Below are 17,361 nucleotides of genomic sequence, written 5' to 3' on the forward strand. Positions count from 1 at the left end.
GAAATAACAAAGATACAAAGCACGTAGATGGAAAAACAGAGATGCTCTGTAGACATATCCAAAAGACTTAGATTTTGGAACAACCTTTGTTGGGAAGTAGCGGAATTGCTGACACTGAGGTCTTTTAACAAGACATTAGACAGAATCTGAGAGGGACAGGCTGGGCGCATTGTAGCTTGATTCAAAAAATGGCAGCACATATTTCATGAGATGAAATCACAGAAATATCGTGCTGGAAGAGATTTCAAAATATTAACTTATTTGGTCCTGCTATGGACATACTGACAACATGGTTGCAGTAGTGATTGGCTCTAGCTCTTTTCTGAACATGCTGATATTAGAAATCCATGAGCAACTCAAAATAGTTGTGGTGTTTTTGAAACCAAATGTTGATTTTGCTTCTGAGCTAAAAGACTAATACACCATGAATTAGTGGTAAACCCCTTGCTGTACTGCACCTTGTGATTTTTGGTGTCTCTAAACTTGGGAGGAGAATGCTGTCTGAGCTATTATGTAAACAATAAATATTAACATACATTAAAAAATTTACCAATGTTATATCTACAAAGGTATAATTGCAGGCTTGACTGTCCTCAGCTAATTGTTATGGACAGAATGTCCTGTTGCATCCCTTTTAAAATTAGTGCATTTCTTTTTCAGCTGTATGCTTCAGATGGGTTCCACAAGTACTCCAGATTTAACAAATGTATCACTGGTGTCTTATTATCACTTGAAACTGCTTCACAGTTAGGTCAGATCCAGAATTCTCATTTGTTTTTCATAGCAAGAATCACATTTTAATATAGTGTCTTGTGTATCTCTCCTCTTCCCATTCTGCAGTTGTGAAACACCCTTGTGGTATGGATCATTATAACACCCATGGAAAAGTGAAATTAGGAAAGTATTTCATGCAACTTCAACTTCATAACACTTTAACAGCTGGGACTGGGGAGAGCCAGCAGTATGTGACTGGCCAGTTCTCCACTGCAGGCCATTTCTGACAACATCTGAGAATATTGTTTTATAGTACACTGTAAACTTCTAACTTTTTTGTCTGAGTACATTATTGGCTGTTTCTAAGGATTCTGCCTTTCTTGAGTGCTCTGTCCCTTTCTATCTCTCTTATCCTCTCTGCTGATTTAACCAAAGCTAGGAGGTGTGAAAGGCACTACCCTCCAAGTCACAGATTGCTGATACTATGTGTCAGTTCAGGGGCAAGAGGAGAGGCGCCATAGGCCTGTACAGTCTTTTCTTCCAGGAAACTGGAAGAAGGTCTGGTCAAGTATTCCTCACTATCTCTGCTTTTTGAAAAAGGATTTAATTTCCAGCCGAACACCTACCTCTAATGAAACATTGTTTTTTCTGGAAATTACCAGTACAGAGCTGGGGCTGTACTGCAGTCCTACCTGCATACCAAGAGAGCTGCTGGTGGGGGAAGATGGGTGTTGGGGGTTGGGGTTTGTTCTCTTACTGTCCCAGTGTAAAGAATTTTCCCCATTATTATGCTAAGGAAGCCTGTTGGGTTACACCCATGCTCTTTTCAGGACCCTACACAAAGGGGTAGGTAGGGGGCTGAGTGCCTGGGTTTTTCACTCTTGCTGGCGAGGTCTGAGAAGAAGGAGGAGGACTGCCCCATCTCCAGCCCAGGCGGTCGGAACATCGGGGAGCGAAGTTCTCTGCGGTCGGACACTGCCCTGCATCTGCTCCACATCCAGCCTACTGCCTCTGAGACCACAGCTGAAACCAAAGACCCAAAGGGTGAGCGGAGAGCCCTTCCTCCACCTTTTCTCCTCTACGTGGGACACAGCTGCCGCTGCCACCTTCCCCCCTCCCATCCGCCGCCTCCGCAGCAGCGCGGATCCTGCCCACCGCCTTCCACCACCGGGGCCGAGCGCAGAGTGTGTCTGCGGCTGGAAAAAGGACTGGAACTGAGTTATTTGTTCTGTTTTGTTTTTAATTTTCAACTGCTGTTGTTTCTGTTTGTCCGGTTAGATATATTAGTAAAGAGCTCTTCTTCCTTCCCCCTTATCTCTGCCTGAGAGCCCCTGATTCAAAAATTATAATACTTGGGAGGGAGAGGACTTACATTTTCTATTTCAAAGAGGAGCTTCTGCCTTTATTGGCAGACCCTGTCCTTCAAACCAGGACAATGGGTACACCATTGGAGGAGAAGTCTTCAGGGCATCCTTCGTCTGAGAGACTAGGGGCTGGCTATTGCTGTGTTGTTGCAGGGGATTTTCAGGGGTGTGGAGGGACCTCTCTCTTCCTTTCTATACAGTTTATTCTAGTGGGTTTTCCGCTCTTTTAAAGATGACTAACAACAGGGGAGATTCCCTCTGTGCCCACTTAGAGCTATTTTCTGACTCTGTTGAATAAAACATGCTATCCAGGATAAATACATTTTAACAAGCCAATTTAACCTGTGGGGTTTTTATATTCATTTAATGTTTCTCTCCTTTTTTCCTCATGAAGAAGGGCTACCTGCTCATTGTTTGTAATTAGAAAGACTCTTTGAAGATGGCTTAAGGTATTGAACTGACCAAGTTTATTTTGTTTCATCATTAGAATTATACAGAACACAATACAAATGTGTACATTACCAATCCAAAATGAGTGTTCTGTTGAAATGATTGCAATAGGAATTGAGTAAGCTCTGCCAGATATATTACTCCAGTTGTATTTGTACACACTTATTTACAGTATAGCCATTGTCACAGATAGATTGCAAGACTGGATGGATGACTGGTTTGGCCCCAGAGGACATTTCTCATGTACCTGCCTTGTTAAAGCCCTCAGAAGCCCAGGAGCATTTCTGCATGGCTTATTTCTGGGTATCCCTAAGCAAGGATGTGCTGCCAGCTCTCCTTCATAATGCAGCACCTGGGAGCACCACCATGCCACTGTCAAGTGAGGCATCTCTCATGAGAATATAGTTCACAAGAATGCAGTTTAATTGAAACATTATGGACACTGGCTAAAAATGCACCGTTTTGACCAATATGATATGAGGTTGTATTGCGATGTCTTTCTCCCTCAGTCTTTCATAAAATTCCTGTAGGAGCTAAAAGTAAAGGTTGTCTTAGAAGTGTGATGTGAGGGAAAAAAGCGTTCTTCATTTCAGCTGTTCTTTAATGTGAATATTGCAAGAGGAGATGACATTGTTGGGTAGAAGGTTCTTAGAAGGCTAAACTCACTGTGAACATCTGTTTCAGTACTAACCTGGAAGCATGAATTTAGTTTCTCAGTGGTTATTCATCAGTTCTGAAAAAAACATAGAAATCGTTTCCAGGTTCAAATTAGACAAAACAATGTGCGCTCTGTGACATACTGGACCTCACTTTTATGGCAAGAACCTCCAGTTTCTTTGGCAGTTCAAAGCAGAGCTCTATAGTGCACTGAAAGTTTTGTGTCAGCTTCATAAACATTCCCAAACTGCAATATATCTAGCAGTGAGTGATTTGATTACATATATTAGGTGGATTGAAATTGCTCCTTATATATGGCTTGATCAAGGTTTCATCTGGGGTTTGGGCATGGTGAAGATGGAAGGAGCTTGAAACAGAGAATGGAAGATCTTCTGTATATATTGAAGCCGGAGGACTTGTGTTTTAGGGATTTAATGAATACAAACTCCCCCTATTTTTTCTATATTTGCTGTGAGCACTAGTTTTGTCTGCTGGATGATGGGTGGGCAAGAAGTGTAGGGTGTGTTCTGGATGAGCTGGAAGATTAATGAATTCTCTGTAGAAATAAAGGGTTGGGCCCAGGCACGTCAGATCCAGACAGGGCTGTTCTACTTGGATGGATCTCTTCTGGGATGTTGCAGCACATAAGGTAAGGTAGTCATTGAAACAGTTTCTGAGTAGTGTTTGCTACTATAGATACTCCAAATGGCAAATATATTGAAAGCTGAAATCCGTGTTGAAATGTTTTTTTTTTTCTCTTTTGGACCAAGTGGGTTTTTTAGATTATAACTGGTGTATTAGCCAGTGCAATTCCAGGGCAAAGAACTTTCAAATTTGATTGTTTATAAGTATTGGGACCTTTCTGTCATGTAACTCAGTGCCATCTATGGCTTATCTGAAACTTTTGGTGAGGTCTGTAACTGGAGACAAGACCATTTTCAAACTTAATATATTTCACCTGATTAGAAGCAGGGTCCAAAAAGGTCTCCTCCACAGTCAAATAATGAGGTGATAAAGCTAGTCCAAGTATAATTTCAAACCAAAGAATACTTTGCTTTTATTAGACTATATTTTGTAAGGCAGATTATGGGAACAAAGGTAGGAATAACTGTGGAAGTGCAAATAAGAGTGTCTGCAGCTGATGAGTAGCTGGCTAATGTCCATCTCATAATAGTCCAAGATATGGCAGAGGAAATTGCAAGTCTGGTAGAAAGGAATTTTCCTAACCTGTGAACTCCAGCACTTTATGGCTGGGGGATAATGCCTGTAGCACCTTTCGTTACAGAAAGGGAAAAATAATCTGGGCAGCTCATTAGCGTCACCTCAGTTTTATGTAGAGATTTGAAACAATAGAGAACAAAGAAAGGCAAGTGGAGAAGTAAAAATTAAAAGCAACTGGGGTTTTTCAAAGGTGAATTGTACCAAGTTACATAATATTTCTCTTTTACAAGGTAATTCCTCTGCAAAGGAAGTGATGTGTAGAGATTCAGTATAGCAGGGTTTCAGTGCCACTGAGCTGTGCAGGAGTCTAAAAGAACCTAAGGGAGATTGGAATTTGCAGGTAGACTCTCAAGTGGTAGGGAACAGTTTAAAGAAGAGCCCATAGAGCTGCCACCTGAAACGGCAAGGGCTGAGCTGGAGGAGCCGTGGTGTTCCTCCTGTAGTATCTGAAAAGTGTTTCTGTTTAATTGTGCCATTGATAACTTTGTCACCAGAAGTCACAGCATGCTAAAACACAGGCTGAGGATATCAGCAGGGCAGCATTGTTGCCTGCTGAAACGAAGGTTTGAAATAATATCCTGGTAAAACCAGAGCGACCTTCAGGTGGTGTGTGAGCAGTTAGACAAAATACAGCAAGGCAAAGGGCAAAGTGAAGGAAGTTAACACCTCAGAACACATTCCTTTGATGAGACATCCTAATGTAGCCTCTTATGCTGAGTAACAGTTGCTGGCTTTATTAAACTTTTAATTAGGTGATGCCAAGCTACTGTTTCTCATAGCATGTCAACCGAGTTTCATGCAAAGTTGGCTGGAGTTACTCCAACAGTTAGGGGTGGATCAGGCAATTTGTTCTGGGGGACACTTGCTTTTTCTTCTGCAGGAGTTAAAGGTATTGTATGGATTGTATGAAGGGCAATGCAGAAGGATAATGGCAAATGCATGTAATCACTGTTTATTATCTACATCAAGAGCAGGACTTTCTGATGGTAGCACTGCTTAAGGCAAAATTTCCATTTTGGGGGAAAAAAAAACCCAAAGAATTTTTAAAATTATTTATGCAATTTTGGAAAAAGTGAAGTCAGTGTTTAGGAATGTGTTGATTGTCAGAAAAGTTTTGGTTGTTCTACTGCTTCCTAAAAAAACCTGATTTTTAAAAAAGGAAAATTTTTAGATGTTTGGAGGGTAGCTTAATAAACACTGGTAAAAAATGTTGATATTAAAAATACAATAATCTTATCTATATGCATACATGCTGCATTTATATAGTTTAGTTAGTACTTTTTAAAGTTAAATAGAATTATGATTAAACATTTAATATTATCATGTCTCTATTCTCAGCTCTAGCACAGGAGGCTTTTAGAGGTAGATTGTTGACACCTACTTTGCAGTGACTGCGACAAGTTAGTGTTAGGCTGGGGAATGTATTTCCAGAAATGGTGCATATTGCTGTTGGGAGAAGTACAGATTTGCATTCTTTAGTGTTTAGACTTAGAAATAGGGAGAGGGGAGATGTAGGTCTTGCTTTTTTCTGTTATCACTGTTGACTCACTTTGAGAAGATTTTTGATCTTGGGTCACTCTAATTAACTTACAATTCCAAACTAATGTGTCTGCCTATGTAGCATACGTTTCAGAAAGCCCAATCAGCCAGTTTATTCTAGCTTTGGGAGTAGACATACAAACTAAAAAAAAACCAATGCAGATTGAGGTGCTGAACATCAGGCATCTGATTTCGAGAAAAAAATAGTTCTGCTCTTAATCTGTCTTCCTTTAGTTTCTTCATTATATCAGACCCCAAGTTGCAAACCAAGCTTATCTTGATGTTTTCCTTTGCTTTTTTCAAGGGAAAAAAATCTTGCTGCTTCCATTCATCAGAGTTTTGGACAGAGCAAGGGCAGAGAATAAAATTATTAAGCCTAGGTCAGAACCTCTCTTGATTCTTTGTGACTTCCAGAACTCCATTGTAAGTCACTCAGATACACCTACAGCACCAGGAATTAATCATCTGCTGACAGAGGGAGAGTGAAAAGCCATTAGTTTTATAGAAAGGCTCCTATAAAACTATAAAAAAAAGCTTTTCCCCCTTGAAATTCCATTGCTGTTTGATTCTTTCCAAGAGATGATGTTGAAACTGAGGATAAATTCAGTTTCAGCATTTTCATATTCTTTGCAGTCACTGCCAGGAAAGTGCTCAAGTCTTATGCAACAGTGGTCTGGAATCCTTTCAAGGTTTGCTTTGGTCGTCACAGCACTGTAATGATCTCAGCTCCATGCATCCCTAGTGCTGGATGCAATCTGCTTGGAGAGGCTTCTCTGTACAGGGCTGAAACTTCAGAAGCAATCACAGGATCATAGAAATCCCTGAGCTGGAAGGCCCCCATCTGGATCATCAAGTCCAGCTCCTGGCCCTGCACAGAACCATCCCCAAGAGTCACACCATGTGGCTAAGAGTGTTGTCCAAACACTTTGTGAGCTCTGTCAGGCTTGGAACTGTGACCAGTTTGCTGTGGTGCCCAAACATCCTGCGGCTGTGAAACCTTTTCCTAATACCCAACCTCCCCTGACACAGCTTCATGCATGCCCTCAGGTCCAGTCTGTGAGTTGTATTTTCAGGAACCCTCCTGTGTGGCACTGGACCAAATGGATGGAGTGATTCTATGTGCAGCACATGTACAGCGCAGGTACAGCTGTGTTCCCACCCGTGAGTAGCCCCACCTGGCACAGTGGCAGCCTCGCCCAGCAAACGAGCAAACAGTGCTGCAGGTTGTGGACCCCAGATGCAGCAGCCCATAAAAGCTTGCTCATGTGCCTTCATATAGTGAAGCCCTCCTTACCCCCCATAGTCCTGGTGTTCCGGTTGATCCTACTGCACACATGGGCTTTTTGTACCCTCACAGCTCCTGGGAGATGCAGATGCCAAGAAGTAGGCTCTTCTTTCACGTGTCCCCCTCTACTGTTTAGAGCATCATCTAAGCACCCGACTGGTTTTATTTTAATGTAGAAAGATACACAATGTGATTCAGAATTCGCCTTTGGCTTTCCAGTTTTTCGAAAAGGCTGCCTTGTGTAATAATTTTCAAGAAGTTGCAGTGATTTCCCCATTCCCCTCAGACTGCCACATCACTGATTCCTCATTCCGGAAGGAGATGGTGTTGCCTAATGGCTGGAACATTGTAGCCTTGTCACCTTTTTAATAGCACCTCTCTCTTACTATCCATATGACCTACAGCACAGGGGCTAAGCTATTTCTTTATCACTTTTACTGTCTGTGAAAGATTAAAACCACCAACTTTATGGGATGTTGTAAAGCTTTAATGGCTCAAAAGTACTTTGAAATTATCAAGTTATTATTGCAAATAATTGCCCAGAGAGTATTATAATTCTCTAATTCTCCTCTGATGCATGATGTCTGGCTAGTAAGTGTCCCTTCTGTGTTTGTTTGGGGTTTTTTTAGTAGCTAAATTGCTTTAGCATGGAGAAACAGGAATAGTTCATGCAAACACTAAAACCTCTGAAAATGGAAAAAACCAGTACTTATATGAGACAGGGAAAGAATGACTCAGTAATTAGTTTTTGGAAGAAAAGATTTGATAGGGAAAGTGGATAAATTTAAAGGTCAGTCCTGGTTACAAAATAATATTCGGATTACTTAATACAATACCAGTTTTTCTGTTATTTCATCCTTATGAGATAAAATGCTTGCAGTTATTCAGGCAGCAGACTCTTCCCTTAAGAAATTCAAGCAATCCAAATAATATCTGCCTCTCCCTCGTTGAAGGCATATTTCCACAAACTCTCACCTCTCTCTCCACCCTCAGGATTACTGGATGGAAATTATAATGAGAAGGAAACTTGATATATTCTTTTTCTTCAAACTTGTAGAATTGTGATACCCAAAGGAATCAGTACTTTGTGACTTCTCTATTTTGTTATGAAGAAATGTTAAACATCTTTAATACATTAAATATCATGTTGTCCATGTTTGGCTCCTGATTGCAACATGCTCGCCCTTTATTCCCTAGAAGAATTTGCTGAATACCTTTCTGTAACTTTCCACATTGCTATCAGCTTTGCAGTGCTGTGCCTTATTTGTATAATTGGAAGTTTTTCCAGTTTTCTGAGTAATTGTAGTATCTAAGGCATATTACTCTGCTTTGTAGCATGCAAATTCTTCTGAATAATTTCCTATGTTAATAAAGCCTTTTATTTTTGTATTAAAAACTCTCCAAACCTGATTTAAACTAAATGCATTGTATGTTCTCAGAGGGGTCCCATGCAGCCCTTGACTGCATTTCCATTAACACCAAGAAAAATTCCTTTTCTGCTTGAAAAGGGAGTAAGTGATAAAGTGATAAAGTGCAATTGGGGTATTTGCGATAGTATCAAGCTGCACAGCATTTTTAACAGATAATTCTGAAACATGAGGCAAACCTATAAAAAAAAAGAAAAAAAAAAAAAAAAAAGACAGAGAAAATACTCAAAATAATTTCAACTGAAATGTTGTGTAAGCCAGTGACAGGACACCAAGCCAGGAATAAAGCAAGTCTGTGCTCTGTTCTTTCTTTTGCCTGGAAATCATGTTCTACCCCAAGTCAAAAATTTAGCTAGGACACAAAACAACTTTTTTACTTAGGAGACAGTGAGTGAAGCTGTAAGTACTGCAAGTGGTGGACTGCAGGAATCTTGCTTGACTGTCTCAAGGAGCAAAGTTTTAAGCATTAAGTGTACCTCTGATTTAAAATGTAAAGCTGACTGGTAAAAAAGAACATTTGCTGCTCAGTCATGTCACATTTCTTTTCAATTTGCATTTGGTTATTAGAACAAAAATGAATATTTTTAGAAGTTTGGAGTGAAAACAAACAAAATAATCGCCACAACAGTGCTATACTACTGAATCATAACTTTGCTCTTCCAGGAGAGTTTGTGGCAAGAAACGGACTTATTACCCCAGGGAGGTGGCAGTGGGAAGCCTTTTCCCTTTCCTTCATCACATGGAAACACAGTTCTGTATGCATGGTAGATACCACTTTCTGCAAGAAGGAAAGAGGTCACCTGAAGAGAGAGCTGAGCTGAAGTCTGGCCTGAGAGCATATGGACTTTGTGCAGTTTCTCAGTCAGAAGGAAGATGTGTAAGCTTGAGCCTTCACAGCTGATTTCTTCAGATTCTTCCAAAAATGTAAATTCTACTGGTCAGAAATTGGAAGTCTAAAATGTCTGCTTCATTTTGTTTAGACTGAATAGCTGATCTCTTGCTTTTCAAGAACATGATGACTTGTCATCAGTATGGAAAAAACATACTGTTGCTTTTCTCTAAAAGATTTAAAAAACTGCAGTGACCTAAAAGCCCAGAAGGTGACAAATCCTGTGTAAATGAAAAGATGAAAACAATGCAAAAACAAATACAAGAGTATTGCAAATCTCCTTTTGTTTACTTGAGAAAGAATGCTTGGGAGCCAGAAGCTGCTGCAGTTTTACTGAAAGGCTTACATTTCAAGAACATAAGTTTTTCAAATTTACAGAAACTTTCAGCATGTGATTTTTTTTGTCCCATTGGAACAGGCATTGGTATATGTGTTGAACAGGGGTTTGATTATATATGTTCTTTAAATTAAGTACATGCTTAACTGCCTAGTTAAGGGTCTTAGTAGCCTGGATACAATGAGAAGTACCTCAGATCCAAGGATGTGCAAACAAGCTGGAGAATTATATTGAGAAATCTGAATTTAGAATGCAACAGATAAAAATTCCTCTGAAAAAGATATGCAGAGAACAAGTAAAAAAACTATGACTTCACAAGAGACTACTCAAAAACCTGAGGTTTACAAATGAACTCTGGAAATTGAAAACAGAGGTAGCAGCTACACAAGAACATAATCTACGCTATTGCTAGCAGGAAAAAATGGGAGTTAAAAGCCATGATGAGTTAAAACAAGGCAAAACAATTCAGGGTTGAGGAGGAGCATTTATAAACATTTTAATGGTACCATGAGCAAATGTGAAATGGCCTGATAATCACTGAGAGGAAAGTAACCCAAAACCTTCCACACTGCAGATACTCAATTTCCTTTTCAACCTATTTTATCAGCCAGATAGGGTTTTCAAGTAAAATATTAACTCATCAAAACAGAAGAAAGATGTCTCAAAACCAGGAGTGCTTAATAATCAGCAGGTGGAAGTGTGTGCATCAGTCTCCAGTGTACAAAGAAACAGGCAATAGGGAAAAGCATGGCTAGAAAAAGGAGAAGAATGCTTTTACCTTCTCAGAGCAAGGGACCCCTGAAAATTTAATCCAAAAAATGTGACTCCTAACAAGGCTGACACAGTTTTCTAAGAGTATTCTTTTGCCTAGCATTGCTATGGCTACAAAATGAGTCACAAATCGCTGTGGGGAAATTGTTTTTTGACTACTTGGAATTTGTGTCAGTGGACCACTGGTGATGGCATTTATTTGCATTCACAACTCTAAACTCACAAAGCCCTTTGGAGCATCCTTGGGATCCCACACTGAATCTCCATGCATTTATCTACTTTGACATTTCTTATATGGCCGTCGTCATGAGAGCATTTTCCAGATGAATAAAAATAATGGAGACCAGTTGGAAGAGCAAAACTTGGTCCGTATAATCCTGTAGCCACCACAGTAATAGTGAAACATGATCTCTACACAGTTCATATGCTCATGGCTTCAATGGAAATGTGTGTCCTCGTGTTTCTTGTCCTTTCTCTGTTCTTCAAGAAGTCTTCAGGCATGGCAACACAGAGACAGCCACACATCCACGCACCACCCGTGAATGAGGGAACTGGAAACTCTGGGTCAAGGAGGTGACCCAGGTGACCCAGGTGAACAAAGACTAAATAGAAGGTGGATGAGGTCGGAAGTGCCATGGCAGGGAGGACACAAGTAAGGGTAGACTTGGCAGGGAGGAGATGTGGGTAGGGTGGGTTCAGTCTCCAGTTCAAATTGGTTTGGGAGCTATGCTGATGTTCCTCAGGACTCTTAGATCTACACCTAACACTGCTGGCTTCAGGAGGCCTTAGGGGGCCTGGCTGAGGAGGTGGAAGAGACAGACCTAGATGAAAATAAGCTGACGTACAGCATGTTGAGCCAAGGCTGTGAGAGAGACCCACTTCTGCCTTAAGGATCTGCAAAATAGTGAGATTTCTGAGTTCCCAATTTTTCTGCTGCCAGCAGATGCCTGGGGAGGCCACTGGCAATTATGTCCACTTCCCTGGAGAGCTCTGGCAGCCTACTTAGACCACTCTTTGCTTCTCCTTGCCCAGACACAGAAGGCTGGTGATGCTGCAGATAGTGGAGATGAAGATATTTTGCTGCCACTGCTCATTAGGTAGTACCATCCACCCTGTATGTCAAAACACAGAAAAATGCACTATGTGGTAATGGCATTCAGGGCCCATATGTCCCTAGAAGATGTACTTGCAAGGGTAAAATTAAACAGCATGGATTATTTTAATTCTGAGTTTCTTCAGCAGTGTTTTGGGAGAAACCTTAATATCCTCTTTTGAACTGAGATTTCTGTGCATAATTTCCTGGCTTTACTTCCCTGCCACCCTCTTTCTGCAGGCTACTTGTGTGGAAATATTTCCTCCTGGACTTCCTCCTTCCATCTCTGCCACTCTACTTTGAACATGATGGACTCTTCCCTCTCAGCACCTCAGCACCTCAGTCCAGAAAGAAGCACCAACAGGGCAGATGAGACCAGGCAGGTGTGTGGTCTTGTATGACAGCTGTACCCAGCATGGGCAGCATCCCTAAGCAAACACACGGTGGACCTGGGTCAGGGCATCCATTAGTATCTTCAATCTGTACAGTTTCAGAAGTTTTCCAGTAATTAAACCTCAGGCAGATTTGTAACATGGGAGAAGGCAGGACTAGGGATAAGTAGGATAAATGGGAGTATTTCAGCTGTCGATATATTGACTTAAGTAAGCAGGTATCTCTTGTAAAATGCCAGTAAATGAGACTATGTCATGTGAAACCTGATGTTCTTACCATGTATACTAATAACAGAGAAGGGCTTCCTATGAATATTTGTGGAGCCAGAAAGGGCAGGGTGTATAAATTCAGGCTCTGCTGTGTAGCATGCCGGGCTTTTGTTTCAGCATCATCACCCAGTCTTAGGAGTGAGCATATGGCCAAAAATTAAAGCAATCTAGGAGTGCATGGATCTGTAGCTTATCATTGGCAGTGCAGCATGGTGCTGGGCATTGGTGGAGACAGCAGCTCTTGGTCCCCATTTTGGTCTCACCCTGCACTGTGTGCAGGTGATGGGCCCATTCAGCTCACATCCCACCAGTAGGCAGAAATGGCTTATGGTTCTCTGCTGCAGCACTCAGTCATCTCTGTGAAATGTAGGTCCTGGAGCCTGTAGAATATAACCCTGGGTTTTATACATTGCTGAGATGTTTACGTGGCCATCTGTCTTGAACCAATGACATGGCACAAAGTTGTTTCTTCAAAAATTATGCAATATTTCCATAAATATAACTTGTGTTATGAATTTCTGGATTTTGCTATTTATCTGTTCTAGTGAATAATGGAAATAATTTTATGTAAGTGACAGTAGAGAAAAAATTCAATGCCATGAATTAAAAACAGTTTGGAGTTTTTTCAGTATGCATACTGAAACGTTATCTGGAGTTTGCAAGTTATGGATTGTAATTTGAGGCTTTTAGTAGTGTGTTTACATGCTGTCTGTCTGTCTACCTCTCTCTCTCTCTCTCCCTCTCTCTATTCATCTACAAGAGCTAAAACAAAGCTCATCTTGTCACTGCTGATATCACTTCATTTTTTATTTCACTTTGATCTCTTTAGGATTTTTTTGGGCTCTCCTCTTGCCCAGAGAGTGACATTTAAAGGACTTTAGGAATATTATGTAAAATTTATTAAATAAGTCCGGAGAGGTAGAGGAGTACAGTTCTCCCAGCTATGATTAAGGAAATTAAATATTTATGTAAAAATGGGATTCAGGTGTTAAATAGCTTCCAGAGTTGGCCTGAGACATTTTAGACTGTAGGGACTAGCTGATATGCATGTTGAAAAGCATTGCAAGAAAGCTGTATGAGCCATGTGTTTTGAAATGTGATACTAAAAACTCCTCCAAGGACCCACGTTCAACACTGCAAACATAATCCCATTCTTGTTTTAACATTTCAGAAGGTATTATGGTTCTATTTGGAATTTTGTATTTGGCTTTCTGTTTGGTTGGTTTTACCTTGCGCTGTTCTGTCAGCTTAGTAAGTAATTAATTCACTGTCAAGGTGTGACTTGGGTTTGCCAATTTTAATATATTCAGTTTCCTTTAGAGATATGATTCAGGAGCAGAGGCAAGGCAGGCTTAAAACTTAAAAGGATATAAGAAGAAATTTATTAGTAACACAAAAAGAATTCAGAACAAGATTTCTAGATTATTCCCTCCTCCCCTCTCCCTTCATTCTACATTTCTTAACAACAACATACAGAAGCACTTCAGTCAGTTATCTACTTAAATAATCATTTCAGTTTACTCTAGAGAGAAAAGTCCTTTTTTTCTGGTTTAGGCTTAGGGGATGTTTCCACTCTCACAATTTGCATCCGTCCGGACCTAGAAACTATGATTTCCTTCCATTCCCACAGTCCTTCCAGATCCGTGTTATGGGTTATGATGCACACATGGGGTACTACTTTTAAAGGCAGGCTGCTGAAAACCAAAATTCTCTTCATCTCCTTCTCTATCAAATGTCTCTGTCCATATTCCAGTCCCAAAACAGAGAGCTCTATTTCCCCGAGGCAAGAAGTCTTCTTCTCAAGCACCCAAACCTCCCCAAGTATATTTCACAGTTTAAAGCAATTTCAGTGTAGTCACAGTCCCCTTATAGCCCCACAAAAAAGGTTTTCAGCTACTCATCAGTTGCATTTTTTCAATCTCTTGCCATCAGGAACTTTATCTTCATTCCGCTGACTTCTGTAGACTCCATGCTTTATTTCTTCTCATCTAGGGGAGCTCAGGTGATCAAGAATCTTATCCAGGCATGAAAAGAGTTAAAACTGCATCCAGATCATGAAGAAGCCACGTGGTCAGCTGGAGGCTTCTTCTCTCAGAACGGAAGGGGCGGGGGGGGGGGGGGGGGGGGTGGTGGAAGGAAGAGCCTTTGGTGGCTCCCCAATTCCCCCCGCTCAGCCATGCCACGTGGAGAGGGGAGCCGAGCTGAGCTGCGCTGAGCAGAGCCGGGAGCCGTGCGGGGCCAGGGCCACACAGGGCCAGGGGCCACCAGGCCAGGGCCGAGGCCGAGCCGCAGCCCCTCGAGCCAAGCCAGGGCCAGGCCAGGGGCTCCCCGCAGAGCCGGTGCTGAGCCGGGGGACCGGGCTGCGTCCCCCGCTGAGCTGGGGCCGGAGTGCCGGACCCGAGGCCAAGCCCGGAGTCGGGCTGGGGGGCTGAGGCCCTGGCCAGAGCCACCTCACCTCCTGGGAACCAGAAGCTGAAAGAGGGGCCCATTCCCCACCAATGTGATTTAGTAAAAAAACAACTCTCTCATTGGCCACCTGGGATGCCAACCACCAAATCAGCCCTCCGATTGGTCCCCACATTCCACAGGGGAAGCTCCCAGAGATGGGACAGCCCCTCTGTTCCCCCAGGCAGCTCCGCCCCCCACCCTTCCATGTGCAACCAGTACATTCACCCAGCATGAGTGGATTTTATAGCGATAGAAGTATCAACAAGGACTTTTCTGTCAAGACTGTGGTGGTGTTAGATGCTGAATAACTGTCAGGGTGAACGTAGTGTCGCAGCAAAAACTGAGATCTAAAGGTAAAATTTGAATACCTACAGAAGCATCTAGAAAGTAACTTTTCTCAGACATGCTGGGTATTTTTTAAGTATATGTCATACAGAGAGACATACTTACCTCTTGAAAACCAAAGTTACCTCTTGAAATGCACATATTACTGAATTTACCAGTTGACTTGGTCATGTACTTGGGAGAAGAGATTGATCTACAGGTTAATTATTTCATAGGTATTATATGTTCATTGATAATTGCTAAAAGACCAGGAAAGAGGTGAAGTTTTGTACCTAGAGCAGGAGCGCAGGACATGCCCATAATAAGGTGGAGAATACACCAGCTTAGAAATGAAAGCAACATTAATGTCAAGGTGCTAACATCTTGTGGCAGTATTAAGAAACAACATAAATCAAGACCAAACACTGGTGATTTTTCATGTAAGATAATGCATGTCATAAAGCTTTTTTCTGACTGTTCTTTTTTATTGAGCAGTTGAATTTCTCAGGAGAAAGAAGCGCATGGGGATTTTGGCATTGGTGTGCCAATTTATTTTATTGATCCAGTTATAAGTGCAGTGCAAAACTGTGTTAAAAAGCTGTAGGGACCAGTTAATGGAAAACGTGTAACTGGTTCCTTGGGAAGGCTGGCTCTTCCAGGCAGGACCAACACAGCTCACTGGGTTGTAAATGTGCATCACTAAACCATCAAAAAGTTAATGGATTCCTGAGAGCAGCCCAGCCATCAGGTCTCTGCATATTAATTAATCAAAAACTCTTGGGCTTGCAAAAGCTACCTTTTAAAATTGGTCTCATTAACTGCCTTTATTTGCATGCCTCAAAAAACACTTGTTTTACATGACGATGTTAACAGAGGGTTCTCTTCTTTGCTTTGATTACAGATTTATGATTTTGGATATATGTTACAATATTTTGTGATTTTCTATTTTTGGTTTTTTGGCTTAATCCAGGCCAATCAACTCAGTCTCTTGAATTAACAGAGGACCTACAAAATATCACTTAACAGGAAGCAAAATGAGTGCTATACAATACCATGGTGGATCATTTTAATGAGTTCCCATCTATGAATTCATTAGACTTCTTGGAAGCAAAGCAACTTTGTCCTGAAAATAAAAGCATTCACAAAGGGCATCAAATCTCCCTAATGTGGCAATTTAAATTTGATTTTTATATTCTTGATAAATGTACACAGAATAATAGTGATTGAGTTTCTTTATACTTCAGGTTATAAATTTCTCAGTGAACCATTCTCTGGAGGTATGATGGAATGGGTTTATTTTTAATTGAAAACCTGGGAATGCTGGGAATCCTGGAATGTTTATATGCTCAATTCAGATTTTCTGCCTGCAAGGAGCTACCATATCTTCAGGATAAGCTTTTGTCTTTCTCCTTCCCCATCCCTGTGGTGAGCTGCCCTCGTGGACCTTCTTTCCCATGCATGGGGAAGCATGGATGGGTGTCTGTGCAGCCATGGCTGCTTCTCCTCACCCTGACATGGCTGCTCCCATTCACTGGTGCACTCCAGAGTCTCTCAGCTGCTTTCCTTGCCATCCCACCGTGCTCCTCAGGACTGTGTGCCTCATTTGGGCTCCTGCAGCCCAGATTTGTGCTACTGTTTAAAGAGGCAAGCCTGAGTGTCAAGGCCAAAAAGTGTCAGGAGCATAAAGAAAAAGCTAGAGGGACCTCTGTGTGCAGCAACATGCAGCCTGAAAAGGCATAGAGATATATCATAATGCTAGTTCCTAGGATACAAACAACTAGCATAAACAAAAGGAAAAAATTTAATTTTAAAAGGAAAAGAAGTACCCCAGGAATAGGAATATTTCAGTCCGCACATTGATGGGTTTTTGCAAGCTGACATTTCTGTCAGATATACAAGAGGTACTTTTGTCAGATTATTGAAATATCATCTCCCATTGCACATCCTAGCTCTGCTCCTCAGCTCCTTTTCTGCCTGAGATGCTTGCGGGTCTGCAATGCCAAGTGGCTGGAGCTGTTCCTGCTGCACCAGGTTTTGTTTTGGTCTCAGTGCCCTCCAGTGCCATGAAGGAGAAGCCCACTCGTGCCTCCTCCTGGATGGTGTCCCTTGGTGTGCAGGCAGGCCCGGTGGGCAGGGTCCATCTTCCGTGGGGGCTGACACTGGGTAGTCCCGCTCCAATG

At 41.6% G+C, this 17,361-nt stretch overlaps 1 long non-coding RNA gene across 3 annotated transcripts in view; it reads left to right on the forward strand.

The window, feature by feature from the left end:
• LOC130252791 (uncharacterized) overlaps positions 1–17,361 on the forward strand; it is a 73,965-nt gene that overhangs the window by 44,516 nt on the left and 12,088 nt on the right. The window contains exon 4 of one of the 3 annotated variants that reach the window (XR_008840445.1): positions 841–8,343. The exons of the other annotated variants lie outside the window; for them this stretch is intronic. This is a non-coding gene — a long non-coding RNA (uncharacterized LOC130252791). Of the gene's footprint in view, positions 1–840; positions 8,344–17,361 lie in introns of those variants that run through there. 3 annotated transcript variants of the gene reach the window in all.

This window comes from Oenanthe melanoleuca, chromosome 4 (assembly GCF_029582105.1).
Source record: "Oenanthe melanoleuca isolate GR-GAL-2019-014 chromosome 4, OMel1.0, whole genome shotgun sequence".
Classification (NCBI taxonomy): Eukaryota; Metazoa; Chordata; class Aves; order Passeriformes; family Muscicapidae; genus Oenanthe; species Oenanthe melanoleuca.